Source organism: Diabrotica virgifera, chromosome 2, assembly GCF_917563875.1.
Source record: "Diabrotica virgifera virgifera chromosome 2, PGI_DIABVI_V3a".
Taxonomy (NCBI): domain Eukaryota; kingdom Metazoa; phylum Arthropoda; class Insecta; order Coleoptera; family Chrysomelidae; genus Diabrotica; species Diabrotica virgifera.
In genome coordinates, this window is record NC_065444.1 from 215,538,552 (window position 1) to 215,560,029 (window position 21,478).

Sequence of the window (21,478 nt, forward strand, 5' to 3'; positions counted from 1 at the left end):
TATCTCATCCCTTTCAGATTTGGACCGTCTCAACCTTTACCTTCCTTAAATAAGGAAAGTTTTCCTAATACAGACAATGATAAAAATAAGTTAGTAGATTCCTTAGTACTTCTTTTCTCAAGTTTTATTCAAAATATTAATTGTTTAGAAGAGGCAAAATCACTTGACATGAATTTGTTAGCCAAAGGTATTAATAATGTTCTAGATAATATTTTAAAAAATAACTCATCTAATGACGAACAAATCTAAACTCAAAATAATACAATGGAATGCTCGATCAGCTGTTGCTAACAAAAACAGCTTTATTAACTTTTTAATAACCGAAGATATTGACATAGCTTTAATAAGTGAAACTTGGTTTAAACGGGATGTTGTATATATTTATAGAGGTTATAATGTGATACGCGAAGATCGCGATGACGGCTATTCTGGAGTTGCTATTGCTATTTTAATTAAAACTGGTATTCCTTTTGAGCGCATAACAATTAAAAAAATTATATTCAAGACTTGCTTGCTTGTGGTATTAAAATCAACTATAAACAAAGTTATTTAAGTTTACTCTCTGTATATAGGTGCCCAAAAACTAAAACCAAAACCGAAGATTGGGATAAATTATTTTCTCAACTAAAACACCCTTGTATCATTGGAGGAGATATGAATGCACATAATTCTTTGTGGGGCTCATATAAAAATGATAATATAGGCCATCAAATTGTGGAGACAATTCAGAATTTAGATTATGTAGTAATGAATAATGGACAACCAACTTGTCAAACGAGTCCAGGAAACTCAGATTCCATGATTGATGTCACGTTTTGCTCACCATCCCTTTTTGATAAAACTTCGTGGTCTGTAGATCTTGATACCTTGGGATCAAATCATTTCGTTATAAAGGTTGTGATCGATGTCTTGGGAACTAATGCTAATACCATTTATCCCAGTACTAAGTGGAACATTAAAAAAGCAAATTGGTCATTATACTCTCAGCTTGTTGATACCTTATTAAACGAAAAACCTCACACATCCTTAAATACCCAAGAAAAATATAATTTCCTTATTGACTGTATTAATGAAGCTTCTAAACAATCTATTTCTGAATATAAACCATTTAAATGCAAACGAACTCCCCCTCCGTGGTGGGATTCGGAATGTGATCAATCCGTTGCAGAAAGAAAGAAGGCATTAATAAACTATAAAAACAATTCTTCTCCTGAAAACTTTTGTAAATGCAAAGAAGTAAATGCTCGTGTCAAAAAATTCCTGAAATTAAAGGCCAAACAAAGTTGGGTTGCATGGTGTTCAAAATTAAATAAACAAACTCCATCTAGTCTTATTTGGAATCAAGCAAGAAAAATGAATAGGAAAAAAGTTAATTTTTCATTACCTCTAAGTAATTCATGGGTAGACGATTTTTTCGATAAAATAGCTCCACCTTACGTAAATAACCAGTTAGATGTTATTAATTCTAAAACGCTTCCATCTGATCAGAATCATTTTCTTCTTACACCTTTTTCGAGAACTGAATTAGAATTTGCCCTTGATAATCGCGTTAGTACCTCACCAGGATACGATGCAATCAAATATCCTACGATACAACATTTACCAGATAACGCAAAACAATTACTTTTAAATATATTTGACCAGATAATTATTGAAGGCAACAGCATAATAGATTTTAAGCGTATTATAGTCGTTCCTATTCCCAAACCGGGGAAAGACCCTAAATTAGCTGAAGCTTACCGACCGATATCATTATTATCATGTATATTGAAGACTCTCGAACGGATGGTTAAGATTAGGTTGGATTGGTGGCTAAGGGATCAAAATCCTTTACCCGCTAACCAACATGGTTTTAAAAAAGGTTATGGAACTTTAGATTCCTTAACAACTCTTGTTGTAGACATTCAGAACAGTTTTTCCAGGAACAGTTATGTGCCCGCTTTATTTTTAGACATCGAAGGTGCTTATGACTCTGTCTCTCTTTCAATTCTCCAAGAAAAAATGATTACATTTTTTAATATTCCATCACAGTTTGCTTCTAACATTGTAAACCTGTATAAAAATAGAATAATTTATTTAAAAAATAATCATACTCTTATAGGCCCTAGACTTAATAATAAAGGATTACCTCAGGGCTCCGTTTTGAGCCCTATTTTATTTAACATTTACACAGCAGATCTACACAACATCACTATTAACAATATTGCATTTAATGTTGTACAATATGCTGACGATTTCTGTTTGTACACAGAACACAAGAAATATCAGCAATCCATTGAAAACTTGAATAGTGTCTATGGTCTCCATAAAAAATGGTTTATTGAAAATGGCTTTGAATTATCATGCAGTAAATCACAAGTTTGTTTATTTACCAGACATAACTTTCCTAATATTAGCACAATCACCTTAGGTGGGCATAAATTTTCTTTTAAAAATAAAATTAAATATCTTGGAATGATACTCGACCAAAAATTGACCTGGAAGTTACATATTGACGACATGTTGAACAGGTGTAATAAGGGAATAAACTTTCTTAAATCAATTAATAGAACTTGGTGGGGATCGGATGTTGAAGTAAGTTTATTATTTTATAAAGCTTACATACGATCTATTTTCGATTACGGCAGTGTTTTGTATGGATCAGCAAATAATGCACTACTAAACAAAATCAACGTTTTACAGAATTCAGCCTTACGAATATGTCTAGGAGCTATGAGATCCACTCCAGTACAAGCTTTATATTTGGAAGCCTTGGAACCTCCTTTAAATCTAAGACGAAGTTTTTTGTCCAAAAAATATTTAATGAAAGTATACTTAATTAACCCTCTTCTATACCAAAAAATAGTGACTTTAAGTTGCCATGATCTAACCAATAAATATTGGCAAAAAATGAAATCTCCCTTACTGTGTGAAGCTTATAATCAAAATATAGTACTCTTAAAAAATATAGATAAAACGAACGACTTATTCAAAAACTACGCGTACTCTTCTTTCTTTTCTCCTACAGATATTATTGTACCAAATTATAGTGAAAACATATATTTAAATAAAAATATTCTTTTATCCATAACGAATAGTTACAATGAGTCAATAGCTCTATATACAGATGCGTCTAAATCTGCAGATGGAACTGGATGCGCCTTTTTTATACCATCGGGACATATAGAAAAGAAATTCAAACTGAAACCGGAGACTTCGATTTATACAGCAGAGGCTATTGCAATATATGAAGCTTTACTATATGTAGCTGAATTTGATTTCGCCCATATTATAATTTTGTCTGACTCCTTAGCAGTATTGAAATCTCTTGGTAAATATGGACCCCCAAACATCCAAGACTGCCCATACATTTATAAAATTAAACATATTAAACAAAATCTTTTAACCAAAGGAATCAATGTACATTTTATCTGGATTAAAGCACACGCAGGATTGGAACATAATGAGTATGTCGACTTATTAGCCAAAGAAAGCGTTTCATCCGATACCAGTATTCTACATAAAATAACACTGACTGATAGTATAATCTCTTTCAAGTCAACACTGCATCGGGAGTGGAGCTACCAGTGGAAGGAATGCTCTTTTGTGAATCAAAATAGATACTCGTTAATTCAGCCCGATATTCCCAAATTTCCTTGGTACAAGTCTTGTAGAGCTTCTAGAAAGTACATAACTTCTATTATTAGAGTACGATTCGGGCACGCATGTTATCCAAAGCATTTATTTAAAATACAGGTTTTGGATAATGATAAATGTGAGCATTGTGAAGAGGAAAGTGATTTAGATCAAATATTTTTTGGTTGTTCTAAAAATAGAATTTACTCATCTAAATTAATAAATGATTTATTAAAATGTAAAGTAGCAACTCCTTGGAATATACTATATTTATTATCACTTGGTTCTGTAGATGTATACAACTCTTTAATTAACTTTTTAAAAGACAGCAAATTATCATTATAATTCCCTTAAACATTTTTAATTAATACCTTTGGTAGTTAGTAGTTTTAGCTGTTAAGCTTAGTGTTACTTAATACCTTTTAGTTGTTATCTTTGTTTTAAACCTGTTTTGTATAACTTGATAACTTGTATTCCTTATGTGTCTGGCAGTATGACGGTAAGTCTAAGCCAAAATAAAAAAAAAAAAAAAAAAACTCAATATAGGTTTTTATCAAGTAAAAAAGAATTCAAAAACGGCTGGCAATAGAAAATTATAATACCCGTCATTTTGACCGCTGCGGTGCTTCTAGGTATGCAGAAATGCTGGTGCATTCTACTTATACAGTATGTCCCTGTAAGTTGTATCCATATGGAAAACTTTTTTATTATTAATTTTACGAAAAAAAGTTATTCTTTATAAAAAGCTCTGCATGGTCCAAAACCTAAGATTTAACCATCAAATATCAAATTTTTTGAATATTATACGAGGTATGTCAAAAAGTTTGAATTTCACTCAAGAGTAAAGTAGCTTTATTTTTCGTAATATTGGAAATTGCTATAATGAAAAGTTTTTTGGAATTAAAAACTATATTCTAATATGCAATTACATCCTTCTAATTGAAATTTTTTTTTTTTGAAAAATTATGGATAACTATCATTATTTTTTCAGTTATTTCAATTCTGATAACTCTTTTATTATTAATTTTACGAAAAAAAGTGATTCTTAATAAAAAGTTCTGAATGGTCTAAAACTTAAAATACAAACATCTTATATCAAATTTTATCAATTTTATAGGAGGTATGTCAAAAAAGATAAATTTAGATCAAAAGTAAAGTACCTTTATAGTTCAGAATATTTCAATTAGAAGGATGTAATTACATACTGAAACATAGTTTTTAATTCTAAATAACTTTTCATAATAACAATTTTCGATATTGTGAAAACTAAACGTATTTTACTCTTGAGCGAAATTCATATTTTTTGACATACCTCGTATAAAATTGATACAATTTGACATAAGATGGTTGTATTTTAGATTTTAGACCAAGCAGAACTTTTTATTAAGAATTACTTTTTTTCGAAAAATTAATAATAAAAGAGTTATCTGAATTAAAATAACTGAAAATAATGTTAGTTATCCATACTTTTTCAAAAAAAAATTTTTTCAATTAGAAGGATGTAATTGCATACTAGAATACAGTTTTTAATTCCAAACAACTTTTCATAATAGCAATTTTCAATATTGTGAAAAATAAAGCTACTTTACTCTTGAGTGAAATTCAAACTTTTTGACATACCTCGTATAATATTCAAAAAAATTGATATTTGATGGTTAAATCTTAGGTTTTGGACCATGCAGAGCTTTTTATAAAGAATAACTTTTTTTCGTAAAATTAATAATAAAGAAGTTTTCCATATGGATACAACTTACAGGGACATACTGTATATACCTTATCTATGTGTTGGTGCTTCTAGTGTTAAAGCATATGAAATAAGTCGAAAATCTATTCCACCCAAAAGCAGTGACAGAAAGTGGCTACTATTCCGATCACGGAGTATTTTAAAAAAATTGACGTTATCAAATAAATAAAATGTAAAATGTTAGTTTTGCTTTAAAATTTTGGTGCATGTTTTTCGATGTACTGAGTCTAGAGGGTTCATAAAATTAACATGTCGCACCTCCGCTCAAAGAGTGTCATAACTAAAAAAATTTCAAAATCAGTTTTATTGCACCAACATTTTAATAAAACTATAAACTCCTGCCTCACAAAGTGTCACGTCTATGGGTCAAGTATTTATCGTTAGATGGCACTAGTGTCATTAAACGATTATCCAAAATCAACGACGCACCGAACACAAAAAGTGTCACATATCGATTTGTGCAAAGCATTTGTCCATCTAAGATGTGTATAAAGTGTCGTTTGTCGAGTTAAGACAGTATATGTGATTACTTTATTCAAAACAATCTGCTTGCGTGCTAAAAAAAAAGAATGTGTGTGTGTACTTTGTACGCACGTAAGAAGTTATACTTCTATTATAATGATTTCAATGAAATAAATATACTTTGAATAGTTTATTTCTATTTTATTTAAATATTCAACTAATTTTAATGCTTATCACTTTAAAAAAATAAAAAAATAGGTCCGCATTTGAACCAAGGACCTCTCGATCCCTAGCCGAATGCTATACCAATAAGGCTACGAGCCGTCTATGTAGTCTCAAACATAATGACAATTCACTGTAACAAACAGACGATGTGAAGTATAATAAATATGAATGTTTTCATAGTAATACTTATCTTACTCCCGAGGAAGACAAGTCCAAAGACACAAAAATTATAATAAATATATTTAATAAAAACCCTAATATATTTTTTCACACCTTTTTTTGCACTGATGTATTTATACATAACTTGAAAGATTTAGCATATCCATACTGTCTGTGTGCGCATGCGCGCTGAATAATAAAAATTCACTGCCAATCGCGCCTAAAGAATTATAACTTCAAAAAAGTGCCACATTTATCACTTATTTATCATTTTTCTTGCAGTATTTTGTGTTTATTGTGCTTGTATTTAAAGTTACAACACTAAAAAGTATAAGTCTGTTAACCAGATAATGATATTATATTCTGTACTGCAAGTGTCACTTTTGATATTAAACCGGGTGTTCACTTATATTTTTCCCCATTTTAAATGCCTATAACTTTTAAACGGCTTAAGATAGAAATATGCGGTTTTCGATGAAATGTTTTATTTTAGTAAAAGTTTTGTCTGAATGGATTGAATTTTTTATATCTCTTTCAAATACGAAAAGAAAAATGGCGGATTTTTGAAAAAAACGTTGTTGACTTTTTTTAAAGGAACACCCAGTATATTTTCTGTAACTTGAAAGAAAGGTCATTCACCTATCCAGCGATATAAAGCTTTTCAAAATCGGTTTTCAAATCACTGAGTAATTAATTTTTAAAATGAGCGGTGCAACGTGGATATCACATAACTAAATAACATAACTATAGTCCAGAAAGCCACTGCGCATCCGCTAGGAAAAATATTCTAATTCGGAATTTTTGCACAATCTTACTCAAAAAGAACTCCTTTTAACAAATTTGCATGTTGCCAGGACCAAAAAGTGGTCAAAAATTTTTTAAACGTTTTTTTTTTGTTTTTTTCCTAAAATTACTTTTTTTGCATGGAAAAAAGTTTTTTTAGGTTTTTTTGGATCATTTCAAACAGAAAAGGTTTTTAGTGACTTTTCTCTAAAAATGATAGTTTTTGACATATAAGCGATTAAAAATTGAAAAATTGCGAAATCGGCCATTTTTAACCCTCAAAGCTATGTGCAAAACTGAAAATTTGAATGTTCTTAAGGTAAGCAGATATTCTTTAAACATCGATTGATTAAATCCCGAAGAGTTTTCTGCAATACAATATTCAAAACTCCTTTGTTTTTTAATTGCTAATCAAGCGTGCGCGACACTATTTTCCACCGACAGTATGGTGCAAATGAAAGGAATAAATTCGTTATTTCGTAAACCGATGCCTTTAAGGAAAAATCCCGAAACAGGTCGATCTTTATTTTTAAGTTATAATATTGTGGCATATATGGTATACTAGTGACGTCATCCATCTGGACGTGATGACGTAATCGATGATTTTTTTAAACGAGAATAGGGGTCGTGTGCTAGCTCATTTGAAAGGTTCTTCGATTCTCTATTTAGTAATATAAACATTTACATAATTATTTACATAGGGTGTCCAAAAAATTTTTATTAAATTAAATTATTTGACAAAAAAAGAAGTAGAACGACACCCTGTAAAAATAGTTATGTAAATGTTTACATTATTGAATAGAGAATTGAAGAACCTTTCAAATGAGCTACCACACGACCGCTATTCTTATTTAAAAAAATCATCGATTACGTCATCACGCCGAGACGGATGACGTCACTACTACACCATATATGCCACAATATCACAACTTAAAAATAAAAATCGACCTGTTTCGGGATTTTTCCTTAAAGTCGCCGTTACGAAATAACGAATTTATTCCTTTCATTTGCACCATACTGTCGGTGGAAAATAGTGTCGCGCACGCTTGAATAGCAATTAATAAACAAAGGAGTTTTGAATATTTTATTGCAAAAAACTCTTCGGGATTTCATCAATAGATGTTTAAAGAATATCTACCTACCTTGGCAACATTAGGATTTTCAGTTTTTTACATAGTTTTTGAGGGTTAAAAATGGCCGATTTCGCAATTTTTCAATTTTTAATCGCTTATATATCAAAAACTATCATTTTTAGAGAAAAGTCACTAAAGACCTTTTCTGTTTGGAATGATTCAAAAAACCTAAAAAAACTTTTTTCCATGCAAAAAAAATAATTTTGAGAAAAAAACAAAAAAAAACGTTTAAAAAATTTTTGACCACCTTTTGGTCCTGGCAACATGCAAATTTGTTAAAAGGAGTCCTTTTTGAGTAAGATTGCGCAAAAAATCCGAATTAGAATATTTTTTCTAGCGGATGCGCAGTGGCTTTCTGGACTACTAAGCAAAATAATATTATGTTATGTGATTTCCACATTGCATCTTTCATTTTAAAAATTATTTGCTCAGCCATTTGACAACCGATTTTAAAAAATTTAATATCGCTAGATAGGTAAATGAGCGTTTTTTCAAGCTACAAAACAATATATTGGTGTTTCAATAAAAAAAGTCAACAACGTTTTTTTTTTTTTCAAAAATCCGCCATTTTTTATTTAAAAGCGACATAAAAATGGTCATTTACCTAAAAACTTGACAAATCGGTCATTTCCCTATCCAACGATATAATTTTTTTTAAAATCGGTGGTCAAATGACTGAGCAATTAATTTTAAAATGAGAGATGCAATGTGGAAATCACATAACATAATATCAATTTGCTTAGTTATGTTATTTAGGTATGTGATATCCACATTGCACCTCTCATTTTAAAAATTTATTACTCAGTGATTTGACAACCGATTTTAAAAAACTTTATATCGCTGGATAGGTGAATGATCTTACTTTCAATTTACAAAAAAATATACTGGATGTTCCATTAAAAAAAGTCAAGTATATTCAAATGGGAAATAAGCCACAATTTTACCTAAAAATGATTTTATTAACGTTTCGACGCCCAAGTCGGGTGTCGTTGTCAAAATACAAAATAATACTAAATAAACAAAAATGTTGTTGCTTAGTAAAAAATTCTTCTAATAATTTATTTAATCTGACTCATTTATATCGGCCATTCAGACACGTATTATACATTTTAAAGTAGACGACTTTAAAATGATATTGCCAATATTGATGAGTTGCGTTCCTGGGACGACTTTACTAAAAGATAGTTCATTCGATTACATGAAATCAAGCCCAACTCAAGAATATCCGCCACAAAAAATCATAGCATGTGATCTGTCTTTAAAAAGACAATCAAATGCAACGGTGGCACTGAAATTCTCGCGTTAGAGATTCCATAGTAAATCACGAGGGAAAACCAGGAAAAACCTCGTGATACTATCCCGACATCGTAAGTATTTGGGTTTACATTTAGTTTACTCTCAAAAAAAAATTAGTCTTATATAAAAAATAGAGAATTTGATAGATCTCAAATATGTTAACACGCATGGGATAATGAACATAGAGTTCAGTGGATAGATTCAAGTATAGTCCTAAAAGAAGCAGATAGTAAAAAGAGAAAAATCAAAGAAGCGGCTCTAATTATGCTAAATGAAACCAATTGTGTCGCAAATTCCTCGGTAGAATGCAGTAGGATGTGGTTACCCATATTAAAGGAGGAAATCAATAGAAAGAAAATACCACAATTAATAAATCAGTAACAAATCGAGTACAATTTAGTATTTTAGTATTATTTAAAATTTAAAATATCAAGTCAGAATTTGGTATTAGTTTTGAGAGTAAACTAAATGTAAACCCAAATACTTACGATGTCGGGATAGTATCACGAGGTTTTTCCTGGTTTTCCCTCGTGATTTGCTATGGAATCTAACGCGAGAATTTCAGTGCCATCGTTGCATTTGATTGTCTTTTTAAAGACAGATCACATGCTATGATTTTTTGTGGCGGATATTCTTGAGTTGGGATTGATTTCATGTAATCGAATGAACTATCTTTTAGTAAAGTCGTCCCAGGAACGCAACTCATCAATATTGGCAATATCATTTTAAAGTCGTCTACTTTAAAATGTATAATACGTGTCTGAATTGCCGATATAAATGAGTCAGATTAAATAAATTATTAGAAGAATTTTTTACTAAGCAACAACATGTTTGTTTATTTAGTATTATTTTGTATTTTGACAACGACACCCGACTTGGGCGTCGAAACGTTAATAAAATCATTTTTAGGTAAAATTATGGCTTATTTCCCATTTGAATATACTTGATTATAAAAATGCCACAAGAAAATAGCTTCAGAACAACATTAAAAAAAAAGTCAACAACGTTTTTTTCAAAAATCCGACATTTTCCTTTTCGTATTTGAAAGGGATATAAAAAATTCAGTGCATTCAGACAAAACTTTTACTGAAATAAAACATTTCAGAGAAAACCGCATATTTCTATCTTGAGCCGTTTAGAAGTTATAGGTAGTTAAAATGGGGGAAAATATAAGTGGAAACCCGGTATAATATTTCGTAAATTTTTCGTTATTCAATCTGTATAGCGTCACAATTCAAAAAAATTTTTTAATATTTTTAATTAATACGCTATTATTATAAAGCTTCAAAATCCATTGTAACTGACTAAAATAGTTATTATTCTAATTTGAATAGTTTTTGAATTAAACCCAAAAATGTTATAGGACAAACTTTAAACATCGTTTTCTATAAACTTTGCTTTTTTGACTTATGACACTCTTTGAGCGGAGGTGCGATGTGTCTTTACTTAATAACAGGCGGTAGTTGGTTTGTCTTTAGGTTCGTGCGTGGAAGATAATGATGCTAGATAAAAAGTATGTGTTTTATCTGGCCAGGTATTAATGACGCACGGGTAAAAAATGCTGGACTTAAGTGTATACAAAAGCAAAACTTTATTTATTATTTATGCGGTTTCTGCTTAACCCGGCATTGGTCGCTAGGCTGGTTGTTACGCGAGTGGTCGCGCGTGAGATTTTCTTTCACATATCCAACTTTTGCCTTCCTTTACAAAATTTTACAAAAAAGATGAGGTTTCATCATCGATAAAGCCATTTGCTTTAAAAAGACACGATGTTTTTCTTTTATTATTATTATCTTTATATAAAATGTGACTATTGATGCCGCCAATATTTAACATTGAAAAATATGTGTTAAGTGACCATCTACAACTAACCCGTGAAACAGAATATAGGATTTTCATATCATCGACCACATCCACGCCACCTTTTATTACATCATAAAAGGATATTATTTTAGATTTTAAGGGGAATAATCAAATTAATTTTTATTAAACTGGCGTCACCAACTGTGACGCCAGTGGTCGCTTGATGAGAGAATCTCTCACATGAAGCGCACTGACTCAACAAAATGGTGATACTAAGAAGACTGAGTCACTATCTGAGCGGACGAGTCTATTAGATTGTCGAGGGAGGATAGTTATGAGTAGGGAACGGATTTATATGCGATCAATTTTGATGAAATATGCGCATATATATGCAGTAAAAAATTACGAAATATGCGCAAGATATGCATAAAAATTAAAAAAAATGCGCATATCGAGAAACCACAAATTTTCTGTTCTATTCTATTCTAGGGGGTTCTTTTAAGGGGGGGGCGGCAATCTTATTTATTATTTTTCAAATAAAATCATTATTTTTTATATATTATGCAATTTATTCACATTTTTGAAGTTATACTTCTTTAGGCGCGATTGAGATTGAGGGTGAATTTATATTGATCTGCGCGCATGCGCACACCGACAGTTTGGTATTAGTCTTTATACGGGCTCTGATTGGGTGTTGAAATGATCTGTCAATAATTGTTCAATATGGAGGTTATCGGTAAACAAAAATGTTGTATAATATATTAGATTTTATTGTTGTGAGGACAGAAATAAAATCAAATTTATAATTATAGTGACTTTAAATAGTTTTGGAAAGCCACAGGTACGTAATTCTAAATGTTTCAGTTGTATTCCAATAAAAAATTATCTTCATACCTATTTGGAACATGTAAAAAAAAATAATGTACTTACCTAGTAGTTGCTATGCTATACCCCTAGTAGGCAATGCTTTAATTTACATAATCTGATTACGAACAAACTTTCTACAAATTTTCATCTAATGTACCGTTTTCTTACTCTATATATTGTTGTATATTAATTCGACAAAAATCAAACTAATAAAATTCATATAAACAAAATGTCAAAAAGTTGTTCAGTTTGTGTATATTCCCATATGACGTATACGCGAAGGTGGTGCAGTTTGAAATCGCTTCGACTCTCGTACGGCGGGATACACGGGAAGTAGGTTCAAGCCCAATGCAAGTTATATCATTTTTTTATTTTTTTATAGATTTTATGATTGTAAGTATATTATTATATAATTTTTCAGAAAATACGTATTTAATTAAAATTTTTGGCAACAATTATTGTTCAGAAATCATTTGTGGCATTTTTCAATGTGTTTGTGTGTGTTTTATTTTTTTAATTTTTGGTATTGTTTTAATAAAAATTTTTGGAAAGTAGTAGAGAAACTGTTTAAAGTATATTGATTTCGTTGAAATCATATAATAGAAGTATAATTTCTTACGTGCGTACAAAGTACACACATTCTTTTTTTACAAAAACTGATACCAAGAGTTACCTATTTAAAATAAAACAACAATATCACTATTATATCTTCGATTATAATTCACTACAATGTGTTTTTCTAAATTTTTTACGAGGAAACATTTTCTTTGATTAGATAAAATATTTTTATAACTAGAAAAACTCCTTTCAACATCAACATAAATAATTGGGGCGTATTTAAAATAACTTGTTACAGCCGAAAATTCTGCAGCAAAATCAGTTGCAAAATTTCCATTAAAAATTTCGCATATTATGTCCTCAAAAGTGTTAAAGCCGTTTAAAGACGGGATCTGATCTAAAGCACGAATATTTCAATTTCCGTTAGAAAATCGTAAAATTATGGTTAAAGGTGTAAATTCTCTTAACAATAGGGGATTTAAAAGAATCACCAGAATTATAGCTATTAAATTGGGATAAAAATTGTACTAAATATAATAAAAGTAAATAAAATTCGTATTTCCCGGTAAACCATCCTTCATCATTTTAACAGCCTACAATCATTTTATAACGGCGTACTATAAGCACTTAAGTACTTTGTGTAAAGATCGGGTATTTTCTAAGAAAAAATGAAAAGGCCGTGTGAGCCGTCTCTCTTCAGGTAGTTCTCGAATTAATAGATAGGACAGCCTGTGCGGGGAAATATTTTGTGTCGAATTAAAAAATTTAAATTTTTTTTGGACTTAAATGTTTTTAAATAGGAACAAAATATGCATGTTTCTTTAAAAATTTGCAAACTTTAGTAAAGTTCTCAAATATGCGAAATATGCATGCAATATGCATTTAGCATTAAATCCGCTCCCTAGTTATGAGACTAGAAGGAACTACAGCGCGTATAATTTCCCAGAAAAAAAGTTGTGCGCAATTTTCTGAAACCGTGAGAGAAAATCTCATATAGCGACCACTCGCGGGTTAATTTCCGATATACAAACAGAAAGTCTTTACCAAATAACAGACTTAAAGTATTTTTTGTGACCTGTGTAATAGAAACTTTTATCTACTTATTCCCAAATTTTCATCCTTTTTCGGTCAAAGTTTTTTTGATCGGGCTATATTGGGTACTCAATAACGCTGCAATTTTTATGTGCCTTTCAAGTAGGAGTGTAGGATTAATTACAAAAGTGATTAATCGCTAAGTCATTATAGGTTATAGAAATTATTGAAGACATTTTTTATACAACACCTACTTTTAATGGTCTTAAACACGCAACATTATTCCTATGTGGAGCATTCTTTTGATCGGGCCCTGACAATGAAAAACGAATTAAGATTAAGCGCACAACGTTTAGCAATAATGAACTTTTAACGTGTCTGAAAAACGCAGTTTTGAAATTTCTTTATTAGAGCGTACACTGCGAGAGATACTTTGGATTAATTAAAAAGAAATCAATCAATTACACATATGTAATAATCGTTACAAAGGAATAAAGCATTACGAAAGAGGTAAGTCATTTAAGTTAACATTAAAAATATATGCATAATTTATTCTATTGTTTGGAATGAAAACTGAGTTTTTTAATTATTTATTTACAAAGCTCAACAGAGTTTGAAGGCCTAGGGATAAAATACAATTATTAATATAATACTTACCTAGTAAAAAACTTGTATCAAGTGCGATGGCTTCTTGTCGAATCGTGCTCCTTTTCTACTCAATTGGCTTACTATTCTCCTCCGTTCATGCCTATTTGTTGCTCTTATTTCCCAATTATTCATTCCTTTTTTTCTGAGATCTCATACGCTATTACATCATCTTTTTCTTGGTTGTCCTTTTCTTCTTTTCGTGATTGGGTCCCGTTTTAGGATCATCTTTGGCATCATCTTCCTGTTCATTCTCATCACGTGTCCCATTCACCTCATTCCCGATGCTTTTATGAAGCGACCGATGCTTGTTTCGTTATACAATTCGTCTAGCTCCTTGTTTATTCATCGCACCCAACGGTCACCGTGTTTTTGCCTCCATGTAGCTCTGAGAATTTTCCTTTCCCATCTTTTCAATTTTTCCGTATTTGGTTTTTTGTCCATACTTCACTACCATATGTCACTGTATTACCGTTTTATATGTATATTCATACCTTTATTTTTCTCGATTCATATTTCGATTTAATCAGTGGTTTCAGGCTTCCCATCTTTTTATTTCCCTTTACCAATCTGGCATTCAGTTCACATTCTTCCTGACGTTTTTCTTCTGCAATAACGCCCAGATACACAAAATGGATCATTATCTCGAAATTATATTCCCTGGCCACTCACTTACGGATAACGAAGAGGCCTGGCGCCTGACAAGCCCTTAACCGAAGGTCAAAACTACCACCCACACGCAGTTGTCATTCAGACCTTGGCGCGATCGCTTCACAAAACTGCAAGTGTGTGACATCTGTACTGCAGATCGTTAACGTAACTGGCATCGATCGGCAAATCGGATTTTTAAAGAGAAAATGGCAAACAAGAACGCAAAGAATCCTGAGTTTTTACGTCAATTTATTGATATTTATCAATCACATCCTTGCCTATGGAAGGTTAAAGATAAATGTACGCGAATCGGGATTTAAGAGAGAAAGGTAAAAACCTTAATGTTGCAGTTAGTCTCTCTTCCGCACTAATGGCACTTCTCATTCTAGTGTTTTGTTACTTTATTAAAGGTGTCACTAGTTTTAATAGATTTTTAAAACATGTTTCATCCATTTTTAAATCTTCTATAATCTTCCGTACAGGAAAGTTTTAATTCTGCCATAAATACCATGTGACATAAAGATAACCTGTTTCTTTTTATGAGCCAATCTTTAACCCAGTACGCTCTTTTCTTTTTCTTCCGGCTTTCTAGCACAATTATTAACGAACACGCTTTTTTTCGTGAGAGGGACATGCTTTCTCGTCGATAATTGCACTGTGTGTGGCAAGAGTTACGATTCCCTACAGATCTTTACCTGAAGAAAAAGGTCGTCAGATAACGAACTGATTCTAGTGTGTGTCGGTTTTCGATAACGGCCTTCAGTCTTGGCCTGCATACCATATCCTCTTCGTTATCCGTAAGTGAGTGGCCAGCATAAACTGTCAGGCGACAGTTTCAAACGAGTATCATTTACTTTTACTATTCCTGGTTGACTTCTAGGTCAAAATATTTTGCCTCATTTTCTAATATATTTATAACATTTATTAATTATTCTTTTATGGTTTTCGTTAGAACAGCAAGATCATCAGCGAAGGCCAGATATTGATGTGTTTTAAGTCCGCTATTTCTAATTATTGTTTCCAATATCAAACTAAAAAGCACCTTAGATAACGGATCTCCTTGTCTAAGACCTCTGTTCACTTCAAATTCATCTGACGAAAATCATCTGCATAATACATGATTTCGTGTATTATTCAGAGTAACTATTTCTTATCTTATTAACTCTAAATCCGGTCTAAAATACTTCTGTAAGTGTTACATGCTAATCTATCCCCCTTTTTGTGAAAACTAGACGAAAAAATTTTACCAATTGGGGTTTTTCAGTAATGCTGTCTATCATAAATAGTGACAGACAAGACACTATAGCTTATACAGGTATATATATAAAACTAATATTTACTGAAAGGATATTATTATTAAATCATACAGAAGTAAAAAACTTCGTTTGTACAATGGTAAAAAAGTTTATTAAAAACCATTAAAAGTCATCCAAAAGGATTCGCAAAACGTTTTCGATCTAGATCAGATCATCTTCAGTGCGTTCTGCTTAGTACATGACACTAGCAACCTTATGAAATTGGTAACATCGAGAAATATTGTTTACATGATACTTATATAATATTTATAGCGACTCCAAGTCGAAGTTAAAAGATTGAATGTGTTAGGAGTGCTCAAAAGGCAACATATATTGCCCAGAAGAAGAGAAGGCATGGAACGAATTATAGTTGAAAGCAACGTAGCGGGCAAAAGATCCAGAGAAAGATCTCCAGTACGGTGGTCGGACCAAATAAAGGACATGACTGGTTACTCATTCTCCGAAGCAAAACAATACGCGCTGGAGATAGATAATTTGACATAAATAGTCAAACAAATTACACGACGCCACTACGTCCTTACGAAGGAGAAAAGATAGGGGAGGAAAATTTCTAATGTAATTTGTCGGTGGTAGTCTGACTTTTAAAATATATGTCGGTCTAGTATTGTCCTTACAACACCACTAAAATTATAATTCTCGCGTTTTTTAATTCATTTCAAATATAGAGTTATGATAAATTAAGTATGTATTATTATGTAGTTAATATGCTGTATGCTTTACTTTTTCAATAAAATCTTCAATAAACATTTTTTATTAGATTCTAGTTGATATTCCATGCAACAGTTTTAATTGGTAAACAAATCTCGGTTACCATTATAGTCGCAATTCATTTTAAAATGAATTTTATCTCCTCATTGGTAATAGAAACAGGTTTAAAAAACCGTAATGTACAACTTAATATTATTTTAATTGTGTTTAACTGCTTGTAATTCCGATGTAATGTTAAATTAATGCATCATAAACCTCATTCCTCATATCTTTTTACACAATTACTTTATGAATGAATATAATAAGGTATGTTGTATAATCTGGGTACTTAAGTGTATTTATTGGAAAGTGCGTATGCATTATCGAAGGAAAACAACTAAAGATGATAGAGCGCATTACATTTTAATAAAGAAGGGCGGTGAAAATGAAAATATTAAATTATCAGTTATTTTTATAGTATATACTATATTACAAGGGACAGTTTAAATAAATTAATAATAGGCCATCAGCATCATGAAATAATTTTATAATGCCCTGTGGTCATCCGATGATGTTTGAGTTGTAGAATACCCACAATTGTAAAAATCATGTAACAACTGGACTCAACTTATCAAAAAGTTATCTTCTTCGTCTTCTTCTACTTCAAGTGCCATCTCCGTGACGGGGGTCGGCATTCATCATGGCTATTCGGACTTTACAGACGGCTGCTCTGAAAAGTTCATTTGATGTACAGGGTTATTCACTATATTTTGACCCCCCTGTAAACTGCTTCATTTACAGAATTAGAAAAAAATGTTAAATACAAAAGTTATTCGATTTTTAAATTATTTTTGACATATATATCATACTAGTGACGTCATCCATCTGAGCGTGATGACGTAATCGACTATTGTTTTAGGTCAGAATAGGGGTCGTGTGCTAGCTCATTTGAAAGGTTATTCAATTATCTATTCAGTAATATAAACAATTAGATAATTATTTATACAAGGTGCCAAAAAAAATTTTTTTTAATTAAATTAATTAACACAAAAAGAAGAGTGTATGTAATTTATTTAATTTAAAATACATTCTACTGCTGTCAGAAAACAGAAATAAATGTTAATTGAACAAATAAACATTACTTCTCACTTAAATTCAATGTTCAAGCTGCCACCCATCTGCCTCTTGGCAGTTTAAACATTGAATTTAAGCAGAAAGCAATGTTTATTTGTGCAATAGAATAGAATAAAATAGAAATATGCTTTATTGCCATGAAAAATTTTACAATTTTATCGACAAAGCTTATAAATAGTCAAAAAAACAAAACAGTAACAATCCAATTTACTAAAATTACATAAATCGTCAATATATTTAAATAATAATAATAATAATGAAGTTAAAACAGAAATAATCAATTGCAAAAATTTAAATAAATTGCAAATGCATAGTCTACCTAATAATTAATAAAAAAAGGTTTAAAAGTTAACAAGTTAAGCTGCTGCATTTGACGCCCCAATATAGATAAAAAAATAATAAAAATACTACTTGTGCAAAGGGTAATTTCTTAGTTATTGACTAAAAAAATCTTCTACTGAATAATATGGTCTTTCAGACAGGTAGGCTTTTGTCAGTTTACGGAATTTGGGGAAAGATGGTGCAGATTTTAGTTGTAGGGGGAGATGGTTGTACATTTTTTTTGCGGAATATAATATCGATTTCTTTACTAACTCCGAGGACGGGGCACAGTGGTCCTTTCTGACGATCTATGGTTGCAAAAGTATTACACCACAATTAGTCGGAGAGATAGAAGCGGATTTTGTGCGTGATAAGTAATATGGAAAAACTATACGGGAATATGTTGAATTAGTTGTGTACATGACTTTCCCCAACAGCCGGAAACCAGAGCGGGGGACGAGGGTAGTTATGAGGGGTCAAAGTCGCGGTTTTTATTATTTTTTTTGTGACGCTCATGATCGAGATGCACCAAAATTTGGGAATAAGTAGGTCATGACGTAACTAAGTAAAATCTCCAGGGGTGGAACGCTGCGTGGCCGACAAAGGGATGGGGGTAGGGGTGAATATAAGAAATATAAAGGTTTTTTTTGCGACGTTCGTGACTGAGATAGTGCACCAAAATTTGGTAATAAGTAGACCATGACATAACTAAGTAAAATCCCCAGAGCCGGAAACCAGAGTGGGGGACGAGGGTAGTTATAAGTAGTCAAATTCGCGGTTTTTATTATTTTTTTTTTGTGACGCTCATGATCGAGAAAGAAAAGTAGGTCGTGACGTAAGTAAGTACAATCTCCAGGGGCGGAACGTTGCGTGCCGACAAAGGGATGGGGGCAGGGGTGAATATAAAAATTATAAGGGATTTTTGTGACGTTCGTGATCGAGATAGTGAACCAAAATTTGGGAGTAAGTAGATCATGACGTAACTAAGCAAAATCTCCAGGGGTGGAAACCAGAGTTGGGGATGAGGGTAGTTTTAAGGGATGAAAGTCACAGTTTGTATTAATTTTTGTGACGCATTACAACATTTGCCCGCCACGTAGGGTTCCGCCTCTAGAGAATTTACTTAGTAATGTCATGATCTACTTATTCCCAAATTTTGGTGCATTATCTCCATCATTAGCGTCACAAAAGAAATAATAAAAACCGCGACTTTGACCCCTAATATCCCCCACTCTGGTTTCCGGCCGTTGGGGAGTCATGTACACAATTAATTCAATATATCCCCGTATAGTTTTTCGATATTACTTATCACGCACAAAATCCGCTCCCAGCTCTTAGACTAAATATAAGGGACTGAAAATTCGTATACAGGTAAAACATTGTTGTATAATGTAAAATACAAGAACCTACAAAAATTAAAAAATATAGAAAGAGCACGTTCGAGCACACAAGAGTAACTTTTTCTGAGAGATAAATAAATAAAGTAACAATAAAAAAATAGTTTAGCAACACTCCCGAACAATCCCAAAAGTTCTACTCTATTAAAATCTTTACAAATTCTTATTTTAGTGCTAATCTATCATCATCTTAACAATCAAATATTTTTTTATCAACAGAGGTACAACTATTGTTTTATAATTATTGTAAATATACATGTTCGCTCGACTTCCATTTCAAAAAAATATTAAAATAACAGTTTTAGGTACATTTAAATTCACTTTGAAAGGGCGCGGGCGCTGGTAAATTGCCTGAAACTACTGAGCGTAAGTTCGGTAAAGAAGTACAACTTTCGGTTTCAATTGTTCACTTCGAGGTGGAAGTTGAGTTCTAAGAACGATTTATTTTGTTTACCTGGTTATCTAGGTATTCAATGAGTGTCATTAAAACCAATTATTTAAAGATGAATTTTATACCTTTTGCAAGCATAGATTATGAAAAAGGACCACCGTGCGGGGTCGGCAAATAGACGTCAAACGTAGAATTTCTCGTGAAGTAGTCATGATTAGGTCTTGGTGGAAAGACATGTAGATGTTTACGAATTTTTTTGGTATTGTAATATAATTAAAATCCTTCTAAACATTTAACGTTCTATGTTTTGGCTATATGTCGGCAAATTTTCAGCCAAATCGATTATGATGTATTTTGGGAATGGAGGAAAATGTAAAAATTAACGTTTTCTACACTATAAAATTTGACCAAAAACTTGTTTTAAATCAAAATAACTTGTGATAATGCAATATAATGACATTTTTGAGTCCCTTCTATTATAATATGTTTTCCATTGATACTTTTCGATAGAAAATGAAAATTTGTTTAAATAAATACCAAATCACTGTAAAATCGGTTAAAATAACATTTTGAAAAAAAAGAAGAAGAAGAAGAAGAAGAAGAAGAAGAAGAAGAATAAGGAGACAATTCGACCTTAAATGTTTTATTTCTACATCTCGCAGATGCTATAAACCAATTTTTCAGACAAATCGGAGTTCCAAAATTTTTTTTGATCCAAAATTGAGTGATTTGAAATGGAATCACCCCTTCTCATTTTGTTAAAATTTGCCTTTTCTATTCTAATTTTAATTTCCTGGAAGTAATCATTTGTGGACTTGATCATTTTTCAAAATATGAATATTGGTCAACTCGTTCGACATTGGTTCCGTTTGTGAGGAGATTCTCGTTATTTCTTTGAATTTTAGATATTCTCATAAATTTTGTCTTCTTAATGTTCATTGATGTTCATTCTTAGTCCGTATTCTTGGCCATACACCGCTATTCTGTTCACGAGGCTCTGAAGATCTTCAATAGTTTCGGCTAAGAGGACAGTGCCATCCGCATCTCTGATGTTGTTAATGGGCAATCCATTTATCTTTATTCCAGCTGTCTCGCCCTTAAGAGTATTTCAAGGGCACTTTTTATGATCTCTTGCGAGTAAGCATTAAAAAGGATTGGCGATAATACGCATCCCTGTCTCACCCCACTTCTAACTTCAATCTCCTCTGAAAGCTGTTCGTTAACACGTACTTTTGCTCGCTGCTTGTAATATAGATTCG

General features: G+C 31.6%; 2 protein-coding genes across 2 annotated transcripts in view; one reads left to right on the forward strand and one right to left on the reverse strand.

The window, feature by feature from the left end:
- Nucleotides 1-21,478, reverse strand: part of LOC126880921 (thrombospondin type-1 domain-containing protein 4-like) — a 727,288-nt gene that overhangs the window by 161,338 nt on the left and 544,472 nt on the right. The gene's annotated exons all lie outside the window — the stretch shown is intronic.
- LOC114327774 (gustatory and odorant receptor 22-like) overlaps nt 13,981-21,478 on the forward strand; it is a 56,931-nt gene continuing 49,433 nt past the window's right edge. Inside the window, exon 1 of the mRNA XM_050643087.1 lies at nt 13,981-14,187. The gene's annotated coding sequence lies outside the window, so the exon portion shown is untranslated. The remainder of the gene's footprint in view (nt 14,188-21,478) is intronic.